Raw genomic sequence first — 26,081 nt, 5'->3', positions numbered from 1 at the left:
TTCAATGCAAATGCATGCATAATAAAGGCATATCAGTAATAATACAGTATTATTAATTCAATAGCTAATAAACTACAAAATTTATCAGCACGCCTTAAACACTTTATATCTACTAGCATACATCACAGTAGGAAGCCCAATATATATTGGCAAACAAGTGAGTACACCAGCAATCTGCATCCCTCAAAGTGGGTAGCCCGTTGAATACGACCTCATTCTGATGCTTCCAAATCATCCAACAGATAAGCAGCAGGATGAAGACATTCATAAGTGATGAGGCTCTTTACATATTCCACCAAGCCGGAGCACAAAGAACTTCACCAAGTCCATCTCGTATGGCACAAACGTCAGATTTTCCCCATCATTTCTCTCGGCTGGCAGGAAGCTGTCCTTGACTTCTTCCATCACCTTCTTCTCTAGGTCGAGAATGAAGATTGAGTAGCTACCGTAGTTCTTGTTTAGCACGAGCAGTGATCCATTGTTAAGGCAAAACCACTGCCGCCAAGCAGCAAGAGTTCGAGGGCGGTAGTTTGGGTCCGGTGTTATCCTGATGACAGTGCGGAGCCACGGCGCAGGGGTGTCGTCACCTTGTTCTCCGCATTCTTGCTGCGTCCAAAGAGTCACATGCATGACATAGATACAAGTGACTGATAGCTTGTCTTTGCTGACACAGAGGAGCCGTGAGCCGCCAGCATGGAAAGGAAGCTTTGTCATGGAAACGTTAGCTGTGCCGATCTCCACACTGAGTTTGTACAGGTTATCATCATCCTGGTGCGCGCTGCCCATAGTTTTACGATCCGTGCATAGCCAGTGTGTGCTGCGCTGCGGTGAACAACAGCGGCCGTATCACCCACGAGGGAGTAACGGCTCCCTTCTAACCACCAGGTGGGTGTGCTCCAGTTGCGTGTGTCAATGGAGTATGAGTGAAGGTACACCTTACTGTCTGGTCCAAATCCTTTGGTGGTGATGAGGACCAGCTGCTATCGGCGGCCGTGATGATGGCATTCACGGTGACCTAGAGACCAACGTCCGGATAATCCAATGGAGTCTCCAGAGGCGGGAGAAAGTGACACTCGCTGGTGATAGGGTTGCAGAGCCTGAGCAGCACAGGTGGCTTGGGTCAGTCAAAGGTGCGAGGCACAAGCTGCATCAGGATGATCCCATGGCGTGCTTCCAGGCTCTCTGCGTAGTTGAAGGTGCCATCATGGTCAGGGACGAAGGCTGTGAGGGAACGTTCTGTGGGGCCAATGAGTGGCGACAATGGTGATAGCATGAAGGTGGGAGCGGAGACGGAGGAACCCTCCGTGGTCCGCAGTTTCATCATCAGTTGCAGAGGAAGGCCGAGTTAGTGAAGAGGTCTTTGACATTGCCCACATGGGAGAAGATCACGAGTTGGGGGTCCTTCAGTAGAGCTGCAAAGGCGTCCATACTAAGGGTGTACAGTATGTCAAAACAGCACTGAATGCATATGTTCAAAGACGAGGTGATGCGCATAAATAGATGGATGCAGCGAACATACAGCCGGGAATATAATCACACTGCCCGGGCTGCTGCCGACCTCCCCACTGGCCCCCTTCCCCCATCATTCATCCTCCACTGCCCATCCTGTAGTGGGCTCGTCGCCCCGTCACACCCCAATGCTTGCGCATAATGAATATTACATATAATTAATGACACGCTACCATTTAATTAACTAAATTTACAACAGGTTTGGCAATTTTGCCCTCATGCCTTGTATTACCAAAGACGTTGTGCAGTTAAACAAAATAAAAGCTAGATGTTCAGACATTATAACAAAGGGAGCAATAAAATTTTCTTTAATTCAAGTTCTCCAGATCTCTTCCTCCTACATAATAATTAGAACCCCTTAATGGTACAAGTATATGAAGCAATAAAACAATTAGAGCGCATGAAGATAATTGGTACAAAATGACACCATCGTTGAAAGGAGCTCAAATGATAAATCGTATTTTGATGTTGTTGCCTATATTGGCATTAAGGCAGGAACGACAGAGAATTCAGAAGAAAATGGTCATTAAAAAAAATTGGAAGCAAACCAGTTCAAAATTATCTTAATTTCCCATATTTTACATTTCATTCTGAACTGGACTTGGTACGCTATAAAAATTATTCCCAATAAAAATGTGTCCGCCACAAGGTGTAAAATACAGTTGCAATATTACCTAAACCCAAGGTGTGAAATGTTTGCTTATCTTTACTGAAATCAGCATGTTTTGCATTGGGAAATTTAATGAGCCCTGCAAGAAATTATATCTTTTTCCTTTTATTAGCTACTAGCCTGTTTACTAGGACAAACTTTTGCTAAGAGATAAGGATTAGCATGTTTCTACTATGCCATCCATGTTGTATTCAGTCAGCTTGCTTGGCATACAAGTAACTAACTCTCCGCTCAGAACTACAAATGCCCAAGCCTACCTAGAAGTGAGAGATTTGTAGTTGATCAATGGTGTGGCTTAGTTTCCTGATAATGTAAACCAATCAGGTCTTGTTGTAATCTATCCCCAACTGCAACCTGCTACTCATGTAACAGAACTGCAAAGTTTTTTTGCAGCTCCTAATCAATCAAAGGTGGGGAGTACTCCTCCCCGCCGTTTCCCTCAAAAAAAAAAAAGATGCCCAAGCCGGCGGCAAAGCCATAGACACATCACTCTCCATATCTCCCACCACAAGCAATCCCCATGTCCTTGGCTAACCAAGGGGACTTCTCGGTGCTCGCCCAGAAACCTCAAATCCCCAACACCAAATCACTAGCTGGCATCGCCTCACAGCAGTAAACTAACTGGACAAGGCTAGGGAGCCACTTGATAGCTGCCCGGTTATATAGTTTGCCTGGCTAGCTTGCTAGCCTAGGTGATGAAATTTTTATCCACGCAGTTGAGTCAAATAAGCTTACATGATGCTTGCATGTCTCAAATGACGTGTGGAATTTTTTTTGAGCTATTATGATAACATGAACCCAATAAAAAAAGAAAAATAATGCTCTGCTACAATGATCTCTTAAAAATTGTATGCGAAAACCTGAATTCGTAGTGTAGACATAACTCTTGTCACTGTGGTGGTAAAATGATCTTTTCACCCTCCACTTTACACGTTGGAGCTGAGATTTGATGTTAGTGTCATATTAGGCATGACAGTTAGATATAGTATCAAATAAGGAATTTTCCATTGCAGGGCCCAGGAAAGGTGACTTCATTTTAGTAACGTCAAATAAGAATTTTTCTTATATAGGGATGTGGCTAATGCACGCGCAGCTGTCGTGCACATGCACGCATGGCAACTTCTTCCTCCTCGACTCCGGCGCCCAGCACCCTTCTTCCTCCTCGCCTCTGGCGGCTCCCTCGTCCTGCCCTCCCCCCTGCCACTGCCCACCGCCCCGCCGCAGCGAGCTAGGGTTTCTTCGGAGCTCTGCGGCCGTGGCCATGTCCACGGAGCTCAGGCAAAACTCTAGCTCGCCCGTTGCGCCACCGTCTTCACCTCCCCACTCCCTGCCCCGCCTCTGCAGTAGCCATGGCCATGGCGCCCCTGCCCCAACCTGGCCTAGCTGCCTCCAGGGCCCCTAAACTGCCCGCCAGCATCCCCACCACCTTGCCGGCCGTCCCCCCTAAACCCTTCCCGTCTAAGCCCACCGGAGTTGGGGAAGAAGAGAGGAGAAGCTCGCCGGAACCCTAACTCCCACATCTTGAACGCAGGAGGAGGAGGAGGAGGAGGAGGCGGCGGCTGCCTACCTCACAGGCGCCGCCACCGCCGGATCCCGCCGCCGGACGGGACAGAGTGAGGAACCACATCAGGTGCGTGGGGAGGAGGCGCCGTCAGAACCCGTGGCCGCCGCCGCCAGAGGGGAGAGAGGGAGGAGCCGGCCACGGCCGTCGGGGTTGTGGAAGCGAGATGGGGATGGGAGATGAGTGCATGAGTGAGGTGTGCGGGCGGCTGGCTACACCCCTGGTTGTTTCCTTAACGGTGTCACATTCTATTTTTGCATTCTCCTAGTAATTTTGTTTCAGAACTTTCATGGTGACATCTATACCTAATACTAAAGGGGCAAAATTTCTTGCCACAATTCGTTTCGTCCATCACCTAATCTCTGCTAGATTCACGCTTAGATCATCCAATTGTCATTTCCGTGTCCAGGTCGTACCTCTATCTATCCCTTCCCTAATACTAAAGAGGTAAAATTTCTACCACTATTTTGTTTTGTCCAACCTATTCACTGTGACCCACGCCTGTTTTTTTCCATGAAAGAGAGTTCGTGCCCTTTTGCCAGACTGCCAGATTGTTTTTTCTTTTCTATTTTTTTTTGTTTCCGCCACTAACACACACGTCCATTTTTTTATCTCTTTTTCTTCTTCTTTTTTATCTCTTTTTCTATAGATAGAAAAAATAAATAATAAAAATATTAGTATGTGTATTTGATCTCTTTCTCGTTCCTAATTTAAATAGATATTTTCATCACTAATCAATCTAGATCAGCTGGTGCTCCAACTAATCAACCTTAATAAATATAATAATTTGTTATCCTGTCTAATATCTATATACATATACTTCTATACATAATATATACCTAATATTGTTAAAAAAATCTATACCTAACACTAAAGAGGCAAAAATTTTGTCAATAATAATATTTTATCAAACCTTCTACAAGATCCGTCACCTGCAATAATCTTTCTTCCGTCCAGTTTTTTCTGTGTCCGTTCGGGACTTTTTCTCTTTTTAAATTCACAACCGCGACAACCTCCCCTCCACCGTTGCCTCCCCCTCCAACATCCTTTCCCTTTTCTGTTTGGCATCTATTTTTGGGTTGGTTCCGTTCTCTCTTTTTCCATTTTTTACTTTTCTTGTTTTTCTCTTCCTCTTTCCCGTTGCTGCAGTTTGTTTCTTCCGTGTCCCTTTCAAGGTTTCTGAGCAGGCCTAGGCCGCAGCGCCTTGTGGTTCGATTTTTTACTTTTCTTGTTTTTCTTTTCCTCTTTCTCATTGCTGCAGTCTGTTTCTTCTGTGTCCCTTTCATGATTTTTGAGCAGGCCTAGGCGGCAGCGCCTTGTGGTGGCACAAACTTGCGCACGCTGTATGGGAGTAGGCGCTGGCGGCGGCTCGAAGCTACGCATCACCACTGCAGACGCCCTCTTTGCCGAGTGCTGGGGGCACTCGGCAAAGCCAGCCAAGCACTCGGCAAAGGTCTCTCGGCAAAGATTTTATCGGCAAAAATTTCTTTGCCGAGTGCCAAAAATCGACACTCGGCAAAGTCTTTGCCGAGTGCCAAGCCCGCACTCGGCAAAAAAATAACTGCCGTCAACATTTGACGCCGGCTTTGCCGAGTGCCTAGGGACTGGCACTCGACAAAATTTGAATTTTTGCCGGGAGCCAGGGCTCAGCACTCGGCAAAGAAACCATTTTTTTTTAAAAAAATCTTTTTAAAAATAGTCTTTGCCGAGTGGTACCACCTGGCACTCGACAAAATTGACCTCTTTGCCGAGTGCCAGGCTGTGGCACTCGGCAAAACTGGGGAAGTGGCTGTTTTTGCAGCATTTTTTTCCAGCTTTGCCGAGTGCCACACCCCTAGCACTCGGCAAAGACTTCTTTGCCCAGTGTTGGCACTCGGCAAAGCTGGGAAATTTGCTATTTTTTTTTGTTTGTTGCTTTCCTTCGAAAGCAAACACGCAAAACTCATATATAATACATGAGACAGCACACAGGCATTTAGCATCACACAAAACGCATACATAATCCATCACATACATCCATAATACATCACAAGCACATCCAACATCCATCACAAGCACATCCTCCTGCATAATCCATCACACGCACATCCAATGTGCAAATCCATGACAACATCTAAGAAGTCTTCATCCAACACAAGTCCTAGATCAAGAAAAGTCAATGAAACATGAAGGGGCACCACCTACTGCCACTGATCCCAATAGGAGCCTGAAGGGGCACCTCCGTGCGGTGGTGGACCTGTCCAGCCGGGGTGTGTGTGCTGAGGTGAAGGAGTCGGGTTCGAACCCGACGACTGTTGCTGCACAAAGGAGAATTGAATTCATTAGTATCTACACAAGCTAAAGGACTTGATCAACCATATATATATACTCACTGGAGTGCCTAAACTGCGACTTCAACCCCATGATGCGTCCAATTGCATCCAGCTGCGATACCGTTGTCTTTTCGTGCAAGGGCTTCTGCGCTGAAGACAGCATATCATAGAACGCCTTTGCGCTTTCCTCTGGCTTCTCCTCCAATCCTTCACCGAACCGTGCCTGCTGAATGTCATCCATCCAGTCTGCTACCCCGCCATCTCCATCATAATCCTCGAGACGCTGTCTCACCACCTCCTCTCTAATACGATCGGCTTCACCATGGTGGATCCAGCGGGTATAGTTTGCCGTGAATCCATACTTGATAAGATCTTCCCCCACGAGCCTCTTAATTTTTCTTTTCTTGTTGCCACATCTGCTGCACGGACACGGCATCCGGGCTAACCCTTTAGCAGCCTCGCCAAATGCATGCTCCAGGAAAGCATTGGTCTTGGTCATCCATTCTGGGGTCATACTTGCGTGGCCCGTGTACATCCACTCATGGTTATCCATCCTCTGGCACATGCATATGTAAGCAAGTAATAAAAAGTGCAGGTAAATCCACAAGGCGTTCCTACTATACATCTAATAGGTGAAGGATAGGTCCTAATCCCACCCGAGGATGCGTAGATGAGGTTGGCTTCCATGGTCCGCTCATATCCAAGACAGAATTTCGGCAGCACCTCCCCGCTGTTCTCCCGATACACGTCCTGGCAGGGAGATTGTGTATCAGGAGAACAACGAGGAGGTGGTGCTGAAACTCTATCTCGGACAGGAGCGGGCCACGGAAACCAACCCATCTACGCATCCGCGGGCTGTCCAAAAAATGTGGACAATACGAAACAGGTACGGAATTTGGTATGCAAAGATCTGCATACCAACGACCGTATCTCTTTCGGACAGGAGACGCCTAACTGGGGTTACATGAGATACAAGTATGGAAGATGGGTTATACCTAGGGTGTCGGTGAGGTCAGGCTAGTGGGCGGTGGCGAGTCGCTGCAGTGGCGAGGCGACGCGGTGCAGGCAGAACCGCAACGCCGACGAAGACGATCGGGGTCGCCGAGTGCCTCCCAACGGTCCTCGTCCTGCAAAGAAAAGGCAAATGGTTAGACTCCATTGAAAATTTCGGCAGCACCTTCCCTGCACGGAGAGGTTCCCAAAACCTGCAGAAAACATTGGCACGAAGGCCGACAACCACATGTATACCAAACATAGGCACGAAGGCCATCAACCACACACATACAACAATAACTACTACTAACACTAAAACTATGAACAACAACTACAACTACTACTGTCACTATGACTTACTAACTAATACTAACACTACTAATTAACTACTACTACTAACACTACTACTTACTAACTAATACTAACATTAGGGCATACCTTGCCAGCGAGAATGCGAAGACCGAGGGCCGGCGACGACAACGGGGACGACCGCTACAGCGTGAGGGTCGACGAACTGAGGCGGCACCTTTCTTCTCCTCTCTTCTCCTCTTCTCCTCTTCTCCCCTTCTCCTTCTCTCCTCCCCTCCTCCTCTCTTCTCCCCTGCCTCCTTCTCCTCCCTTCTCCTTCCTCTCCTCCTCCTCCTCCCTTCTCTTTCTTCTTCTTCCTCCTCCCCTTCTTCTCCTTCCTCCTTTCCTTCCTCCTCTTCCTCCTACCTCCTCCTCCTTCCTACTATGGGCGCGCGGGCGCGGCGGGCGCGGGGCCGAGGCGCGCGGGCGCACGGGCCGGGGAGCCGGCGGGGCGGGCGCGCGGGGAGCCGGCGGTGGCGGTGCGGCGGCTCCGGCGGCGGGGCGCAGCGGCGGCGGGGCGGACGCGCGCGCGTGTGTGCGTGTGTGGTGTGTGTGTGGTGTGTGTGCGTGTGTCCGGTTTTTTTTTTATATTTCAAACCTCTTTGCCGAGTGACAGATCCGGGGCACTCGGCCAAGAAAGTATTTTGCCGAGTGCCCCCGATCTGGCACTCGGCGAAATAAAAAATTAAAAAAAAATCCTGTCCTGGCTTTGTCGAGTGCCTAGGGCTAGCACTCAGCAAAATATTCACTTTGCCGAGTGCCAAACCTTGGCACTCGGCAAAATAAATTTTTTTTTTGTTTTTTGCCACCAACTTTTTTTCTTAGATTTGTATTTGTACCATGAACAACATGTTCAAATTTGGCACAATTTCATTGCTGTTTGCTATATTTCTTCACTTTATTTCGTTTTCTTGCAATTTTCCGGAAAATGTAGGTTTGAACTGCAGGTGCATCGAATAATAGTTTTGATCCATTCCAAAAATGTTATTCTTGTTTGTTAGTGTCACTTTATGCTAAATCTAGGAACTGTCTCCAAATTTCGATCAACGTGCTCACGGGGCAACGTCGCGAACTTGCGTGCGAGTGGTTATTTAATTCTATAAAATTCAAACGAATCCCGAAAATCATGAAACTTGGTGAGATGTCGTGATATCACATGCATATGCGGTGGTAAAAATTTGAAAACGTTTGGAGGACGTCATCACGTATGGTGTTCACAAACCAGGACATCATCAGGTTTGTGAACACCATACGTGATGACGTCCTCCAAACGTTATCAAATTTTTACCACCGCATATGCATGTGATATCACGACATCTCGCCAAGTTTCATGATTTTCGAGATTCGTTTGAATTTTATAGAATTAAATAACCACTCACACGCAAGTTCGCGACGTTGCCCCGTGAGCACGTTGATCGAAATTTGGAGACAATTCCTAGATTTAGCATAAAGTGACACTAACAAACAAGAATAACATTTTTGGAATGGATCAAAACTATTATTCGATGCACCTGCAGTTCAAACCTACATTTTCCGGAAAATTGCAAGAAAACGAAATAAAGTGAAGAAATATAGCAAACAACAATGAAATTGTGCCAAATTTGAACATGTTGTTAATGGTACAAATACAAATCTAAGAAAAAAAGTTGGTGGCAAAAAACAAAAAAAAAATATTTTGCCGAGTGACAAGGTTTGGCACTCGGCAAAGTGAATATTTTGCCAAGTGCTAACCCTAGGCACTCGGCAAAGCCAATATTTTGCCGAGTGCCAAACAGAAGGCACTCGGCAAAGAGGACGGCGTTGGGTACCGTTATCTCCGGGCGCCTCTTTGCCGAGTGCCTAACTTTGCCGAGTGTCTGGCACTGGGCAAAGTTTGGCTTTGCCGAGTGCCTTATTTTGCCGAGTGCCAGACACTCGGCAAAGCCCTATTTGCCGAGTGCCAAGTTTCGCCGAGTGCCCGATATTTGGCACTCGGCAAAGATTTGAGCACTGGGCAAAGTCCCGGTTTCCTGTAGTGCATGCTCGCACGCGCGGGCAAGAGGAGGCGTGGCCTCCTGCTCGAAGCAGAGAGGAGGCGCGGGCTCACACGGGAGCAAGCACCGATAATGCATGGGAGCAGGCACAAAGCTCGCAGCAGTGGCCTTAGAAGCCCTATGCGAAGGAGAAAGAGAGGATTTTGTTGTCGGTTCAAGCCACTTGGTCATAGACATTGTGGCAGTGCGCGGCTTTGCTGTCCACACTCATGCTGCCGGCAGTATAAAAGATTGTAGTCCTGTTGCAACACACGGCCATATTTGCTAGTTAGGCAAAAAGAATATTCTCTTACCGTTCCATTTTGGTATATTAACTGCCCAAGAGATCCTACAGTACACTGCATGAAATAAGTTAATAACTCAGACAGAGCTAAATACAATTTCAGTTAACATCTCTCTCCTACTTTGGAAATTTGTACGGATCCTTTGTCTAACGCTATAGGGTCCCATCCCATTCTGCACCTCCCCTCCAAGGCTTGCTGGCCGGCCGGCATCCATGGTCCACCGCCTTTCTAAATCCTTTTACACTAGTGCGGCAGGCCTTTTAGATCGAGAACTAATACAAGGCGTAATATTTTCTCCATAGTTTATTCGTTTTAGCTATGTTCTAGTGTGTTTTTGTTGCGTTAAATCGAATGGCCATAATCCACATGTTGGCAGCAACGTCAATAATGTTAGACCTTTTTGAATTTTATGTTAAATATTGTTTTGATTGATGGGTGCATGAATATCTTCCCAATTTAAAATCAATTGAGGGCTATCACATCGGGCTTTTATTACCAAATGTAAAATTGATTAATATCAACTTAAAAGTGTTTCCATTATAGCTTATTTAGTTTAAATACGATTATGTAAATCCGATTAGATGCTCTCATACATGATTATTTCTTTTGGAAAGTTAAATTTGAATTGCCTAACAAATATGACTAAACTATAATAGAGTTTTAATCTTGACTTTATAAATTTGAATATAAATTGACTTAAATCAACTTAGGATATTTCATTGCGAATATTCTGTACACCCCAGCAATAAATCTCTCATAGTCGATGCCCAAAATCCCTCTTTTCTTCTCACTTTTCATTGATCTTGTGATTTCTTGATCCGAGGCTTCCTACAGAGTTTTTGGCAGTGAAGACAAGTCTCCTCCAGAAAATTTACTTGAAGTGGCTGGTAAAATCTTAAAGAAATGTGGTGGTGTACCATTAGTTATCGTTACGATGGCAAGTATGCTAGCCAATAAAACTGGAAAGGAAATAAATACACATAACTATTGGTCAAATGTGTACCAATCCATGGGATCTGGTCTCGATGGCAGTATAATGTGATGAATATGAGAAGGATACTATCAGTTACCTTACTATGACCTACCTTCACATCTAAAGACTTGCTTGCTATATCGAAGTTTGTTTGCAGAGGACTACAGGATTCAAACAGGAGGTCTGATATGGAAATGGATTGGGGAAGGTTCTGTCCATGAAGAACAAGGGAAGACCTTATATGAAGTAGGTGAGGATTATATCCAAGAGTTAGTTATCAGAAGTAGGATACATGAATGATATGGTCCTTGATGTTACCAGTTTCTTGTCAAATGAAGAGCATTTTCTGACAAAGGTAGGTGGACAGCAGCCCATATCTCTTCCTAAAAAGATCCACCGTCTATTCCTGCAATTTAGTCAGAAAGAAGTCAAGCAGCTCGCAACAATGAGCTTCTCCTACGTAAGGTCACTTACTGTGTCCACTCGAGCTTTTCAGTTGATGCAAAACCTTTCGACCTTTCTGGTCATACGTGTTTTCGATTTAAGTAATTGTGTTGGAGTGAAGAACCATCACTTTAAAGATATTTGCAATATGCTTCATCAACTAGATATTTGAATATCTGTGGAATATTTATCACTGAGGTCCCAATGGAGATTCAAAATCTACAATTTTTGCATGAGCTAAACATACGAAATACTGAGCATATAGAAAGGATGCCTTCAACTTTTATTCACCTGCGACAGCTAATGCAGCTTTGTGTTCACTACAGAGTATGACTGCCAGATGGATTTGGAAAACTAATGTCTCTACAAGAAGTTCAAGCACTATAACTATCAAGTCACCAAGCATGCTATGTGATCTAGGGTGTCTGACACAGCTCAGGACCTTGACCATCGAATTTTGTGATTGGGATGAGAGCTAGAGGAACCTACCTTACAATGTCTATCTAACCTTGTCAACCTAAAATCAGTGCAAATCCCTACTCAAAAAAATCTGATGACGAGTAGCCTATGTTCTGAACATGACAATTTGTATCCTGGTCCTCAACAAATCTGCTCCATGGTTATGCAGTCACATCCACGAACACGCATTGTGATCACTGCAGTGCCAAGGTGGATGTCATCACTTTGCTTCCTTACTACCCTACATCAGGACATCACTATCGGTTCAAAACCTCCCTTCACTGCCAGATTTTGAACCGACAGTGTCATACCGACAGTAATGGAGTGTTAACATCACTGCCGGTTCCTAAGAACCGACACTGATCTACAGGCAATAGTGTCGGTTCCTGGCTCTACAGGCAACAGTGTCAGTTCCTGGCTCCACCCGGCAGTGTCTAGTTGAACAACACTGCCGGTTTATAGACCCAACCGACAGTGATGGTTGCTTCAAGAATGTCGGTTCTTGGCACAAGCCGGTAGTGTCAAGCAAGCCTACACTGTCACCTTGTGTCTCAAGCCGGTAGTGTTGAGCAAGCCATCACTATCGGTTCATGGCTCGAGCTGGCTGTGTTGGTCGAGCCATCACTACCGGCTGGTGGCTCAAACCAACAGTGTTGTCTTTAGCAACACTGTCGATTTTGATTTTAAGCTGACAGTTTTGGTTTAACCAACACTGCCGGCTCGTGCCATGAACCAGCAGTGCCCCCTTTACCATCACCGCCGGTTTTGTGCTAACCAGCAGTGATCTCTTTTTCGTATTTTACTGTTTTATAATTTATTTTATTTTATTTTATTGGTGGAATTGAGTTCCGCTTTATATTCGCTACGTAGACGACAGGTCCATCAACATTAAACATTACAAATGTTATGATTATAGTTCAAATTTACTTATGAAGAAGCTCTAGATCCCTTCAAATAAAAAAGAAATTGCAATAGTCAAGCGAGCTGCTCTGCCCCGTACTGCGTCTTGTACTTCACAGACTGTGCAATGGAGAATGTTCCATTTTTTCCAAGCACTCTGATACGATGAAGGCTGCTAGCTCTGATGATAGTGCTATGACCTCCATTTCTAACAGCCTATTGTGTTTAAATTTCTTGCGCTGTCATTTAAAAAAATCGGTTTCGAAAGGCAAAAATGTTAAAGAAATAAGTAGATCATTTTGTTGAATTAACAGATATAAATGAAATGGGAATTATACACACCAAAGCATCCACCGCCTCTTATTTTACGCCGAGGTAGCGAAGCAATGCCCACATTACGTAGAACCCGCATTCATTGTTTTCCGCCAGCTGGTCTAGGGTCTCCAATTGCATTGGTGCAACCTGGAATGGGACCTTCATCCCACCAACCATTCTTGCCTAGACACTGTGCCACATTATAAAGTGTGAAAAAGGGGCAACATTAGAATATACTATGTGTGATTAGAAAATAATATGGTATTAGGTTCGCTTACGCATTAAGCACATGGACTAGGGGATCAAGCAAAGAAAGTGGCTTTTTCTTCGAGTCCCACACCTTGATACGATTTCTTTTAATATCGACAACATTTAAGACAAAATGGTTGCTGCAATCACAAAACCCTAGTTAACGAATAATCGTAACTACAAAAAACAAGCATAAAAATAGGAGCAGAGAACACATACTCGCAGTTGTAGGCTACAAGTATTTCAGTTTTATTACTCATCTTGAAATTTTTGAAAATGGCAGTCAGTGTCTCCGTCAGATCTTCCACTTTATTTCCATGCATGCCTCCACATGTTCTCTTGTTGACTAGCTCAGGGTCCAGGAAAGATACATGAGTGTACTTTGTTTTGAAGCAATGTTTTGCTACACACCAACATAATTCATGGTGAATGTGTAGTCGTTAACTATTTGTGTAACAAGAGAGTAATTAATTATAATATCATGCGAGTAGGGTACTTACATAGTCCATAGCGTCAACATTTGTGTATTGAGATCGCGTCTCCGGAATAGCTGAAACAAGTGATTCCAACTGACAAAATGCTTCTCTTCATTAGCATAATGGAAAACATGCGGCGGATGGATAATATATTCGAAACCCGCTTGCCCCGTCTCAAGTGCTTGGGCCATGTAATAATCATGCAAGTCACGCATATATGTTGTCAAATTTTTATACTCCTCCTCGTCCACCAAGAAATTGCCTCTTTGAAACTGCATTTCCGGTCTTGCCATCTCATATGCTAGTGAATCATAATAGATGTTCGCGGCATCATCCCGGCTTAATCCAGGGTTGTCTTCAACAATCTTGTTTATCTTCCTTTGATCTTCATGGTGTATTTCTTTGACTCTTAATTGATTGTGCTTACTCTCTGTTTGCCTATTAAATTCGGACTGCACCCTCCACATAGGCAATGAGGCAAATAGATTCTAGAATCTAACTTTGTCTTCAGTGGAGGCTACTTCTGGCTTTTGTTGGTTCATCAAGTTTGTAATGCTGCCACTCATCGTCCTTTTGTTTTTTGTTGGTCCACTTTGGGAGCATTAGCCACCGAATCTGAGGACATTTTCTATGACTATGAGGATGCCTTAGATCTTGTTTTGGGCTGTTGTACAGGAGGAGGAGGACGAGAATTATGTTTTCTCGGGGTGATTAAGGGGGAGGAGGAGGAGGAGGAGTCTTCTCTTTTCTTGGGGGTGATGGCAAGGAATCAGGGATGGTAGTGTGATCTCCTCTATTGGTAGATGGTGAGTGATCATCTCTGGGCGGCGAAGATTCACCGTCGTCCTCATCATCATTCAAAGGCAACTGGTGATCAAGCCTAATGAAGCGCTTGCGCCAGGCCACATGAGTGCCCTTGTTCTGGACAAGGTGTTGCCTATCTTCCTATGTGGGGTAATCAATGTGCATCTTGCTATACTTCTTATGAAGTATAGTATCAATGCTTACCTGGGCATACCTCATTGGAATTGGGCGGCCATTAATGGTCCCGTCTCCTGCAGGCTAGGCATGGCCGACCATCACCTTGTCAGTTGTCCATTGCTGACAGATGTATAGCCTCACATGGACGGGTTCGGTAATGTTGTCCACCGGATGAGGCGCATTCGTCTCTTCATCATCGAGCGGGGTCGATCTGCAGCTGCTGTGACCCCCTGAACCGTGGGCTAAAGCTAGTCGGAAGAGGTTCTTGTGGTACTACTCCTGATCCTATGGATGCCATAACTACATTGACTTTTTCATGAACCCTCTCATCAATCCGTTTTTCGAATTTGTCTTCCATCTCTTTCAGAACCCTGATATACTCTGCTTCTTGTGCCGCTCTATCCTTCGAGCAGCTCCGATAAGTGGAAGATTCTTCCTTGAATGCTATTTTCCAAGGAACAAGACCGGCTCCTCTAGTGTGACCAGGGTGCTTCTATTTTTCGAGTGCTTGGGTGAGCACGTCATTCTCCCTATTAGTACTACGGGTCCCTTTCCTCACCTCATCATTTACCTCGGAGATCCTCTGGACGAGGATGCTCGTGGCTAGATTTGTGGAGCTAAAGCTCCTATCCAAGCCGTGGTGTACCCCCTCGCCATAAAGAAATATATCGATCTGGGCTCCCAATTGGTAGTCTCAGGCTCAATGCCAATGCGTTCCACCTCCTCAAGTTTCCTGTCAAATGCATCCATCTTACTAGCATAGCCACAATAGACGAGTTTATGAGGATTCGTCACTTTAAGCGAGTTCTCCTTATTCTTCCTCCTTAGTTCCAAGTTCTCCTCGGATTGCCTCTATTGCTTGAATTCCTACCAGAAGTCCTTCTGCTTGGTGTACTCTCCACCATCCCAATTTGGCTCTTTATCCTCAAGGACAAATTTCTTGTACAATGTCCCCTTGAAAGTCTTAAAGCATGTCCCCATGATTTCTTTTGCTTTTTTCTTGACTTGCTCCTTGTCATAGTATTGTGGGAAAGTGAAATACTGTGTGATCCGTTTCTCCCATATGTCATCATTCTCACTTTTGAGAATCCTCCATGGGTCATCATCTTTCCCAGGATATAGTCCCTTACAAGTGCCCCGATGATAGTCTTGTATTTGGTCGTAGCTTTTTAGGTGTGAGCAGCTCACTGACTTGGTCAAACTCAATGATGTGCCAGCGTGCATTCCAACCAATAGGAAGCTATGACATGCCTCGCTTGGTTCTGGCCTTGCTGCTACCTAAGCCATTTGGCTGCTCGGTCAGCTCAACCTCCTACTGGAGACACCAAGTAAGCTAATAGACTCTCAATTAATTAGCGTGTGTGGCTACCTAGTCACATGATACCTAAGTTACTTGGTCATCTTGATCCAGCTCGAGAAGAGTGGTAGGGGTCCATGGTAACTCATTCTCACCGTCCTGATTGTTACCACCACCATTTGTCGAATCATGCTGCTCTCCCGTCCCACCGATATCAGCCGCTTCTTGTTGCCTATCAGTTCTTGGGAGATGGGTTAATGGGCGACGACAAGCCATGGCTATGACATGATCGTGGTCAGTTTTGGCTGCATAAAACTACTAGTAGAATTTGTGCATATATATATTACCCAACTAATAGAGATTTAATGCAAAGTCTAATAATAAGTCCACAAATAGTTCACGTACAACAAATGCATTGTTTGATTGGCCCCATACAAAAAAGTCCGCCTATTGTTCTACAAAACAAAGCCTACATCAACTTTCAAATAAGAAAAGCAATGACCATAGCCACAAATAAAAGCATGGCATCTTTCTAAGACCAAGGAGCAATTCTCCTAATCTTCATATCTCCGACGGGTGGCTCCTCTTCAATCTCCACTACCGACGGATGGCTATGGTTTGCACTCATTGGACCATAGTAGGCCCTCAAAGCTTCAGCTTCTGTTTTGTATTTTTTGTAACAATTACCTGGGTATCGATTGACTCGAGCATAGCAATTTCCCCAGGTAAGGTAGATCCCAGGCATTTGACCAACATGCACTACATACCATGCCATGGTTGCCTATACATGTAACCAAATTATGTTGATAGTGCTATGTCATTCAAACATGTTGTAGACCAAGCAAACTAAGTTTGGTGTATTGAGCAAAGTTGTAGACTATATTGAAATATTGAAACTTCAATTTCCAACAAAACTAAATCGTGAATTTCAACATCTAACTCAATTCAATGTATGTTTGAGCACTAGTATGTATTCAACCATGCTTCAAATGACCACAGTGTTTTAAGCTAATTTGATCACCATAAATCAAAGAACATCTTAAATATCAATGTATACAAATATGGCCTCCATGCACCCAAATGTAAACACCATGCAAATTTGCATAAAAATTCTGAAAAGATTTGAGAATCTTAATAGCAAACCAATTTGCCATGCCTTTCTAACTTGCCATTAACAGATCAAATTGTAGTGCACACTTGAGTCATGATTTATTCTCCATACACAAACAATGCCTAACAATATGATACATTCAAACACTAGGTGCACAAGTATAAATGACCATACATAAAATATGGTCAGTAATTAGGTTGCATACTTAAATTTGCATTCTTTTCTAGCACATGCACTCATTTAGATATGGTCAGTAATTAGGTATATAGTACCTTTCATTGCACTTGCTTCAATCCTAAACAACCATGTCCTGCAACTAGTGCTTACAAATGCAAATTGAAATGACTAAGTTGTCACAAAAAGTACCAAAGCCCAATCCCAGTTCCCAGTATCGATTCATGTTACATGGCATGCTACATTCCTTATAACTGTTGTGCTTTGGCAAAAGAGAAAGCTACTTCAAAGTGATTGTTCGATGAGAATAATTTTCAAACAAACCAACTAATTCACTCAAAACAGCAATAAACAAATGTAGTCCAACCAAACATGAACTAAGGAAATTTGAAGTGATTCTACACGAATCTATCATCCTCATGGGCATTTTAGCGAACACATAAGGGCATGGCCGAAGGCACTAACCGTGGGGCGACGGTAGCAGCTCTCCACGCACTACTGAGGGCCTCAGTTCATGGCCGGCTTTGGCAGATGTAGGCGTGGACGAGGGCATGGCCGGCATGAACCAGACGAGGGCATGGGTGACAGCAGTGGTTTGGCAGTGCTCTGGCGGTGTCAAGGAAGACGAGGGCGTCGGTGTGGCACGGACGGTGTCGAGGAAGATGCGGGCGTCGGGTGTCAGATGCTAGCATGGGGTACGACACGGTAGCGCTGGTGGCGGCACAGCGGTGTGGAGGACCATGGGGCAGGGCATGGCGTCGGGTGGCTTCCTCATCGGGGACCGCCGGGCACACTATGAAGAACGGCTGTGGGTGCAGCGGGTGATGGGGCGGGTGGAGGTGGTGCTTCACCGGTGTGGAGGAAGAGAGTGGCGCGGGCATTCAAAAGAGGGCAAAAATTTCACCAGCGCGCGCTCTGGTTACATATAGGATGGCGCGTCACTGCCGGTGGCCAAGACAAACCGATAGTGATGGGCCTCATCACTGCCGATTGTAGCCTAGAATCGGCAATGATGAGCTACAGCACTGCCGATTCCACTTAGATTTTATGTAGTTTTAGTATCGAGTTCCTTACGAACTAGTACTTCTAGCACAGCGATTAAGGCACCGCACTCTGTACCCCGAGGCCTAGGTTCGAACCCTATTTAGCGCAGGCGGGTCAAACTTTTTGATTGATTTTTCAATCACCTAACTGCACTCTAAATAAATAAAAGAAAATAAAAAACAAACCCTAATGCTATTACTATCCTAGCGTAGCAGTTAAGTCTATACACTTTGGAGCCCGAGACCTGGGTTCAAACCCCGAGCGGGCCCAATTTTTTAATTTTGTTTTATTTTTGAATATAAATTTACTACACTATATCTAAATATAAAAAAGTTAAAAACTATAGCTAATGCAAGCACTATCATAGTGCAGTGGTTAAGGCCCGCTACTTTTGGACCCCGAGACCCGCGCTCGAACCCGAGGTGGGGTACATTTTTTTGAATTTTTTAAAATATACGTATCACTGTCGGTTTTCAAAATGAAATGAAACCCACAGTGGTAGTTATCATCGCTGTCAGTGTCTACCATCAATGCCGGTTTAAAAAGTGATGATTATATATATATTTTGTTTTTTAAACTAAATAATTTCACACATTTATATTCCTATTACACCTATGTCCAAATGACTTGAAATTTTTTTTGCAAGCATGTACATCCAAATTATGGCCCCATACAAGATATTAGGTTTTTCTCATCATTTTCTTTATTATTATATTTTTCTTTGTGCTAGACGGGACAAAAGAGGCCCAATTACATGTTGGGCACACTAGAATTTTGCATCTACCTCGACCAAAAATTAGTCCCTAGGGCACATCATACCATGTGGAAAAGTTTGGCACCATTCCAGGTCTTTTCGGGGGTAGGCTCAGTTCAACCTCTAATTAATCAGTGACGTCGCCCGAAAATTCAAATAAACAGCATAAAGTACCAAACCATCTCAGAAAAATCCCAAACTTGGTGGTTCCTTCACCCGTGGCACGTGCAAGCCTGAGAAAAAGTTTGAGACCAATATGACATCAGAATGAATATAAACCACAGAAACCTTGGGAACCTAGGTGTTTAGTCATTGTAACATGAGACGGCTTCTATAGGTTTGTGAAGCAGCTATGTATCGCCTTTGTCCAAATGGCTTGAAATTTTTTTGCAAGCATGTATACCCAAATTATGGCCCCACACAAGATCTTAGGTTTTTCTGATTAATTTCTTTGTTATTATTTTTTTGTGCTAGACGGGACAAAATAGGCCCTAACATGTTGGGCACACAAGAATTTTGCATCCACCTCGACCAAAAATTGGTCCCTAGGGCACATAAGACCCTTTGGAAAAGTATGGCACCATTCCGAATCCTTTTAGGGTAGGCTCAGTTCAACCTCTAATAAATCAGTGACGTCACTTAGAAATTCAATTAAACAGCAGAAAGTATAAACCATCTCAGAAAAATCCCAAACTTGGTGGTTCCTTCACACATGGCACGTGCAGGCCTGAGAAAAAGTTCGAGACCAATATGACACTGGAATGCATATGAACCACACAAACCTTGACAACCTAGGTGTTTAGTCGTTGTAACATGAGATGGCTTCTATAGATTTGTGAAACAAGTATGTACCGCCTATGTTCAAATGACATGAAATTTTTTTTGTAAGCATGTACACTCAAATTATGACCCCACACAAGATCTTAGGTGTTTTTGATTATTTTCTTTATTATTATTATTTTGTGCTAAATGGGACAAAAGAGGCCCAATTACATGTTGGGCACACTAGAATTTTACATCCACCTCGACCAAAAATTGGTCCCTAGGGCACATAAGACCCTATCGAAAAGATTGGCACCATTCCGGATCATTTTGGGTAGGCTCAATTCAACCTCTAATTAATCGGTGACGTCATGCGGAAATTCAATTAAATCGGAGAAACTACCAAACCATCTCAGAAAAATCCCCAACTTGGTACTACATTCACCCGTGGCACGTGCAAGCCTGAGAAAAAGTTTAAGCCGATACGACACTGAAATGCATATGAACCACAGAAACCTTGGAAACCTAGGTGTTTAGTCACTGTAACATGAGACAACTTCTATAGGTTTGTGAAGCAAGTATGTACCACCTATGTCCAAATGGCTTTAAATTTTTTTGCACCCAAATTATGCCCCACACAAGATTTTTAGGTTTTTCTTATCATTTTCTTTATTATTCTATTTTTCTTTGTGCTAAATGGGACAAAAGAGGCCCAATTACATGTTGGGCACACTAGAATTTTGCATCCACCTCGACCAAAAATTGGTCCCTAGAGCACGTAACACCCCATGGAAAAATTTGGCACTATTCTGGATCGTTTTGGGTAGGCTGAGTTCAACCTCTAATTAATCCGTGATGTCGCATGGAAATTCAATTAAATCAGAGAAAGTACCAAACCAGCTCAGAAAATCCCAAACTTGGTGCTTCATTCACCCGTGGCACGTGCAAGCCTGAGAAAAAGTTTGAGACCAATACGGTATTAGAATTTAGAGTTCTTGTCCCACATCACGTGAATTACATGACAAACACAAGCCGAATTAAACTTAAACCTTGCAAATTAAACCTAAACAAACACTAATTCAGGGGTTGATGCGCATCACCATACATTTGCATCCAAGTATGATAATTCATGTCACAAATTCTGTAACCACAGCCATCGATAAAGGTCAATGCTCATACGATTGCACTGTCTCGTGCCACAAAAGACTGGTGATATGGTCGTCCATAGATGTAACTGACTAAACGACCATTGGCCCCATTAGTAAATCCTATGCAAAACTAGCGTCCTGCTGTAGTGTGTTGGTCGAGGTTCCTAGTATAGTACTCCTAGTCATACCTGAGTCTCTCCGTAGCTTGGTCTAGAATGGCCAACAAGCCCAATGCAGCATAGGTAATGTCATGGAGCACCACCTGCAAGCGGGCAAAAAAATTGAGAGATCGTTATTACAATGACAATACAATAAATAACCATGACTCAGGTATCAGTGACGTTGACTTTACCACATCCATTTGCTTGTGGCTCGCCCAGTATCTGCTTACTTGTGGAACGGGTACATCACCAGCAAGCAAAGCTTCTATCTTGAAGTACGAGAAATCAGGCACCTGATAGCAAATGTGCTGAAGTGTCACCAAATAGTTGCGCACGACAGAGAACTAGATGCTTCTCCTGCTAGGCATCCATGATCCCGCCTGCCAAATAAATTCCTTATGCCTTAATGCTAGCCTCGAAGGGATGCAGAAGCTTAGTTCACAAGTCCAAGTTTGACCATCATCAGCAGATGTCATGTTCTCAACGTTGTCCGACACCATAAGCAAGCTAAGTGCTGCTTGTAGCCACTGTATCAGGGCTATAGTCTATGACATATGAAAGATATGATATTATTTGATTGAGTCCATACATATTATGAAACAACACTTATTACGGAATTTAAACTACAATTATTAATTAATTAGCATCCAAAAATAAAATGTTGGAAAATATTTCATAGGATAGCTGGAATAGGGTGGTTTGGAATGACCACATCAGGATCAAATGGATCATCACCAGGGTGGAAACCTAGTTCTTGTGGTGGGGGAGGCACGTTCATCCCACCTAATAAAATTTAAGAAATATGACTATAAATATATATTTCATTATATAAAATGTGCCAAGTAAAATGTAGCAAACTAAATAAATATAGATCGATGCATATATATATATATATAGTCCATATCATATAGTTTGGCATGAACCCTCTAGTAATCAAGTGCATTCGTACAGACTTAATTTAAGCCCATTTCCTTTGATTCATGCAATCTTTGCATGGGCAGAAGACAGGGTTTCTATTCCCATCATGGGCTCTTTGACATCGGTGAGAAACTTACCGACGCCAACCATGTACCGCTTGTCCGTTTGGGACCCATACATCCACACTCGATCCATCTCTACACAACAAAATATTGAGACAGTAATTACAGAGAAATTAATAACAAGTTGAGCTTCATAAACAACAATTGTTCCTCGAAACAATAATTTATTCTACACTTATTTAATTTAGTCACCCTATTTTTGGAAAACATTATTGTACACTAATTATTGGAATATTGAAATTGGTAGCCTCGGTCATATAAATTGAAAATAGTAGAACCATTAAAAACCAATTATTTCATAATAATAAAGAACAATTATTCTACTCCATGCTGCGTAAAAATGGAGACACTAATTAAAAAAACACTAAAATCGGAGATATGATCATGAACAACAATGTAGCTCTAAACAATGTGTTGGTAGGTGGCACATGGATTAATTTGCTCACCAAATTTGTAAACAAAACTACTCTACTCCTATCAAGAACTAACTATAGCATCACATACTAACAATGATATTGACCACCATGTAATTACCTAGAAATTTAAATGTGTTCAAAGACACCAACCTTTTGGATGATGGATTCACCACAATTTGCTTGCAAGCCTTGCACAAAGTCCAATTGGAAAAATGCTCTCTAGAATGGAGAAAAAACTAGAAAGAGAATCAAGCAATGTAGCCATTAAAACAACGCTAATTAAGCAACAAAATCAAAGGAGTGGATGCATGTTACTAACCTTCAAGTAAGGAGATCAAGCCATTCTTCCAAATCCAAGAGCTAGCTTCATGTTGAAGAGCAGCCGCAACAATGGAAGGAGCGGCCCAAACACGCGCCTCTATGCTCGGGATTAAAGAGAGGAGGAAGGAAAGGATGGCGCCAGCCTTTTGTACTGTGATGTTATCACCGTCGGTTCTTGTCTAGAACCGACAGTGATAGCCCAACATGACTGACGGTTCTTGGCTAGAACCGACAGTGATAAGTGGACGTTAAGCCACTACCGGTGTGTGGCAGAACCACCCAAAATAACACACTTATGGAGGCGCTTGTTTTCCACTTGACACTAAGCACCCCGAAGGTGAGCTACATCAGGCAATTCCATCGGGCACACCACATGGGATAACCTGAAAATCCATATTTTTCCATCAGGATCACAAATGAGAGAATAAAGCTTACAACATTTTAGCCATTTCTTACATCATTTTTCTTGCAACATTAGAGTATTTTATTTATTGTTTATAACAGCGGAATATAATCATGTTATCAGAGTCTTAGCAGAAATAAAATCAATTAATGACAAGTTAAACATTAACATGATGATCTATTATATTCATCATAGCAAGTTATAAGTTTTTCCATTTTAAAATATTTTGGGTGAATGTTTCAAATAAACTCTTTGTCCGCAACATTAAGGAAATCCTCGTTGAGCCCACCAGGAGGTTTCTACACACAAGTGCTAGCTGCACATGTTCATGTCACCTGCAATAGGGTAGAACAACCCCTAAGTACGCAATTGTACTCTGCAAGGCTTACCCATCAGGAGGAAAGAAAAGACTCTAAGGATAAGTAAGGCTATATGGATCATGGGTTATTGCATCTGCAGGAAGCATTACTAAATATACATCCTTATATTCAATTTTATTAGCAATCATCATTAATTCATTAACTAACCATTCTATGTAAGCACATGTGCTACTTTCAAGCAGGTGGTAAGCAACCAGGACCATTTTACCATCTTTCATCTCTCAGTTCTTACTACGGTGCCAGATTGTAGACAAGTGGTACTGGATTATCCGGTGATTCGTGAATCAATGTGCCCAGCTAGGTACCCCGAAACACACGTCCTGCTTGCACCCCAAGCACAAGCAGGACCAATCCACCACTCTCCTGTCAAGGGGTCCAGGTCCCCGTCCAAACTTGGACTCCAAGCCCCCACACCTGAGTCCCGGACTCAGTGTGGTGCTTAGACCTCCACCATCCCCACCTCCAATCAGTCGGTCCAAAAAGAGCCGAAACCCATGACAAGAGAGCAAAGAGCCTTCCCTGTTCCCATAAACAAGTATGTGCTCAGGATAATAAGTCTGTGACCTGACTAGAATCCAATGCAACGGTCAGTCCTTAACCGACACAGGCAGAGCAAGTGCAATCCGAGCCTCTCTCGAATGCCAAACCAAGTCCAGATCCAAAGTACCATTCCGCTCGGTCTCCAATTATCATTCATATATATATATATATATATATATATATATATATATATATATATATATATATATATATATATTTCATGCGATAGTAATATAACAACAACAATAATATATTTACTATCTCTCGCGAGTGACAGACAATCACTCGACTTCTACCAGAGTCCTATAGCATAGCAATCTACATGATCCTTATACTAGTAAGGCTCATAAGATAAGGATACATATATGCAAGTGATTTTTTTTTCATTCAACTCCTTAAAACTTAATGCACAAGTATAAAATAAAGTGTAGAATACTAGAGGTTATGCATCGGGCTTGTCTAGGTAAGATATAACCAAAAGTTAGCATTCCATCATGGTGGCATGATCCTCTGGACCATCCTTTTGATACTCCAAATGACTCCATGATCCCTCATTGTTCCTATTAGGGTATACGTGGATGAAATGCAGAGACGTAATTAACCAACTACAACCGTGACTCGTAAAATACGATTTACGCCTCTCGAGCTAACGAGCTAGTTCTAACGATGTCCGTACTTAGGCTATGTCTCCACGTTGCCAACCCCGACGTTATTTCACAAAGATTGTTTTAGCTATACAAACCCAAGTTTTTTCTTTATTCCATTCTATCGATTTAATATCTATTCGAAATAGGGCACAAATAACAAACTAATTACTCTGGAGCTACAAAAATTACAGGTGGCACCGAATAATACTATGGAGCTACTGTAAAATTTTCATGGACAAAACTATTACCCATTTGCCACAAAAATTCCTACAAATATTAATATAAATAATACTAAACACTCGCAATTGATTTAATAGGCCTCAGTATCAACTTAGACATGAATAAACTAACTATGCCACCAGATATACAACATTTTTAGGAACTAAACAAAATTTATTTCATAATTTTTGGACATCTAAGTGAATTGATATTAATTTGCAAAGTTTAGCTTAGAATGTAAAATATAAGACTATTTCTATTTTCTTAGGAAAAAGAAAAGACAATTTGGCCTCGCAGCCCAACGAGACGTGGCCCACAATGGCGCGAACTGCACAGACGCGGCCCACGCGCGCTGCCGCAGTTGCACAAAAGGCCCCATGCTTAAATGAAATCACACGACCCCTATGCACGCTATTCACGCGGTCAGCTATCATGCACTAATGACCCTATAATAATTCACCTTCGCATCGGGGACGTCCCTGGCCACCCCTGCGCGTGCCGGTGTGGCGGACGCGGCACTGAACGACCACGCTGGCCAACCAGGACCCGCCCCGGTCCAGCTAGCGGGCCAACCTGAACCTACAGCCCAAGTGCCTACACTAGCCGAAGCTACGGTAGCGGCGAAGCTTGCGGGAGTGACGGCCATGGTGAGCGGTCGCATGCGACAGTGGCGCTTCCGTATAGGCTACCCTAGACCACCGCGCCGCTACTGGCTAGCATGAGAGCATCACTAGCTTACCCTGGTCACGGCTGTGGTGATGGTTTGGCCGGAGATACCCAGAACAGGACTGACCACGTGCGGCCAGCGAGGGGCGGCGGCACTCCGCGATGGTGCGGCCGCGTCAGCAGCACTGGCGAGGCTGTAGAGGTGCAAGCGAGGAGCACAGAGTGCATTGGAGGTGGATGCGAAGCGCGTGGCACAGTTGGCTAGGCGTGGGATGGTGCGGTGGTTGGTTGCCCTCGGCCACGGCCGAACCTGGCCTTAATGGCACGGCGGAGGAAAAACTCCAAAATTTGAGCTTGGCAGCGCCTCCATCACGGCTTGGTAGGGTCGGATAGCAAGCAGGCATGATGACTGAACTACAGACGTGCTGAATTGAGGTGAGGTGATCCCTCGCTTGCTAACCACGTGGGCGTAGCTCCGACGGCAGTAGCAG

At 43.8% G+C, this 26,081-nt stretch overlaps 1 pseudogene; it reads right to left on the bottom strand.

The window, feature by feature from the left end:
• Positions 1 to 264: 264 nt before the first annotated feature.
• LOC136480354 (uncharacterized) overlaps positions 265 to 26,081 on the bottom strand; it is a 51,361-nt pseudogene continuing 25,544 nt past the window's right edge.

The sequence above is a fragment of the Miscanthus floridulus genome, chromosome 9, assembly GCF_019320115.1.
Source record: "Miscanthus floridulus cultivar M001 chromosome 9, ASM1932011v1, whole genome shotgun sequence".
NCBI lineage: Eukaryota > Viridiplantae > Streptophyta > Magnoliopsida > Poales > Poaceae > Miscanthus > Miscanthus floridulus.
The sequence above is the reverse complement of the archived record's forward strand: the minus strand, read 5'-3'. Positions and strand labels throughout refer to the sequence as shown.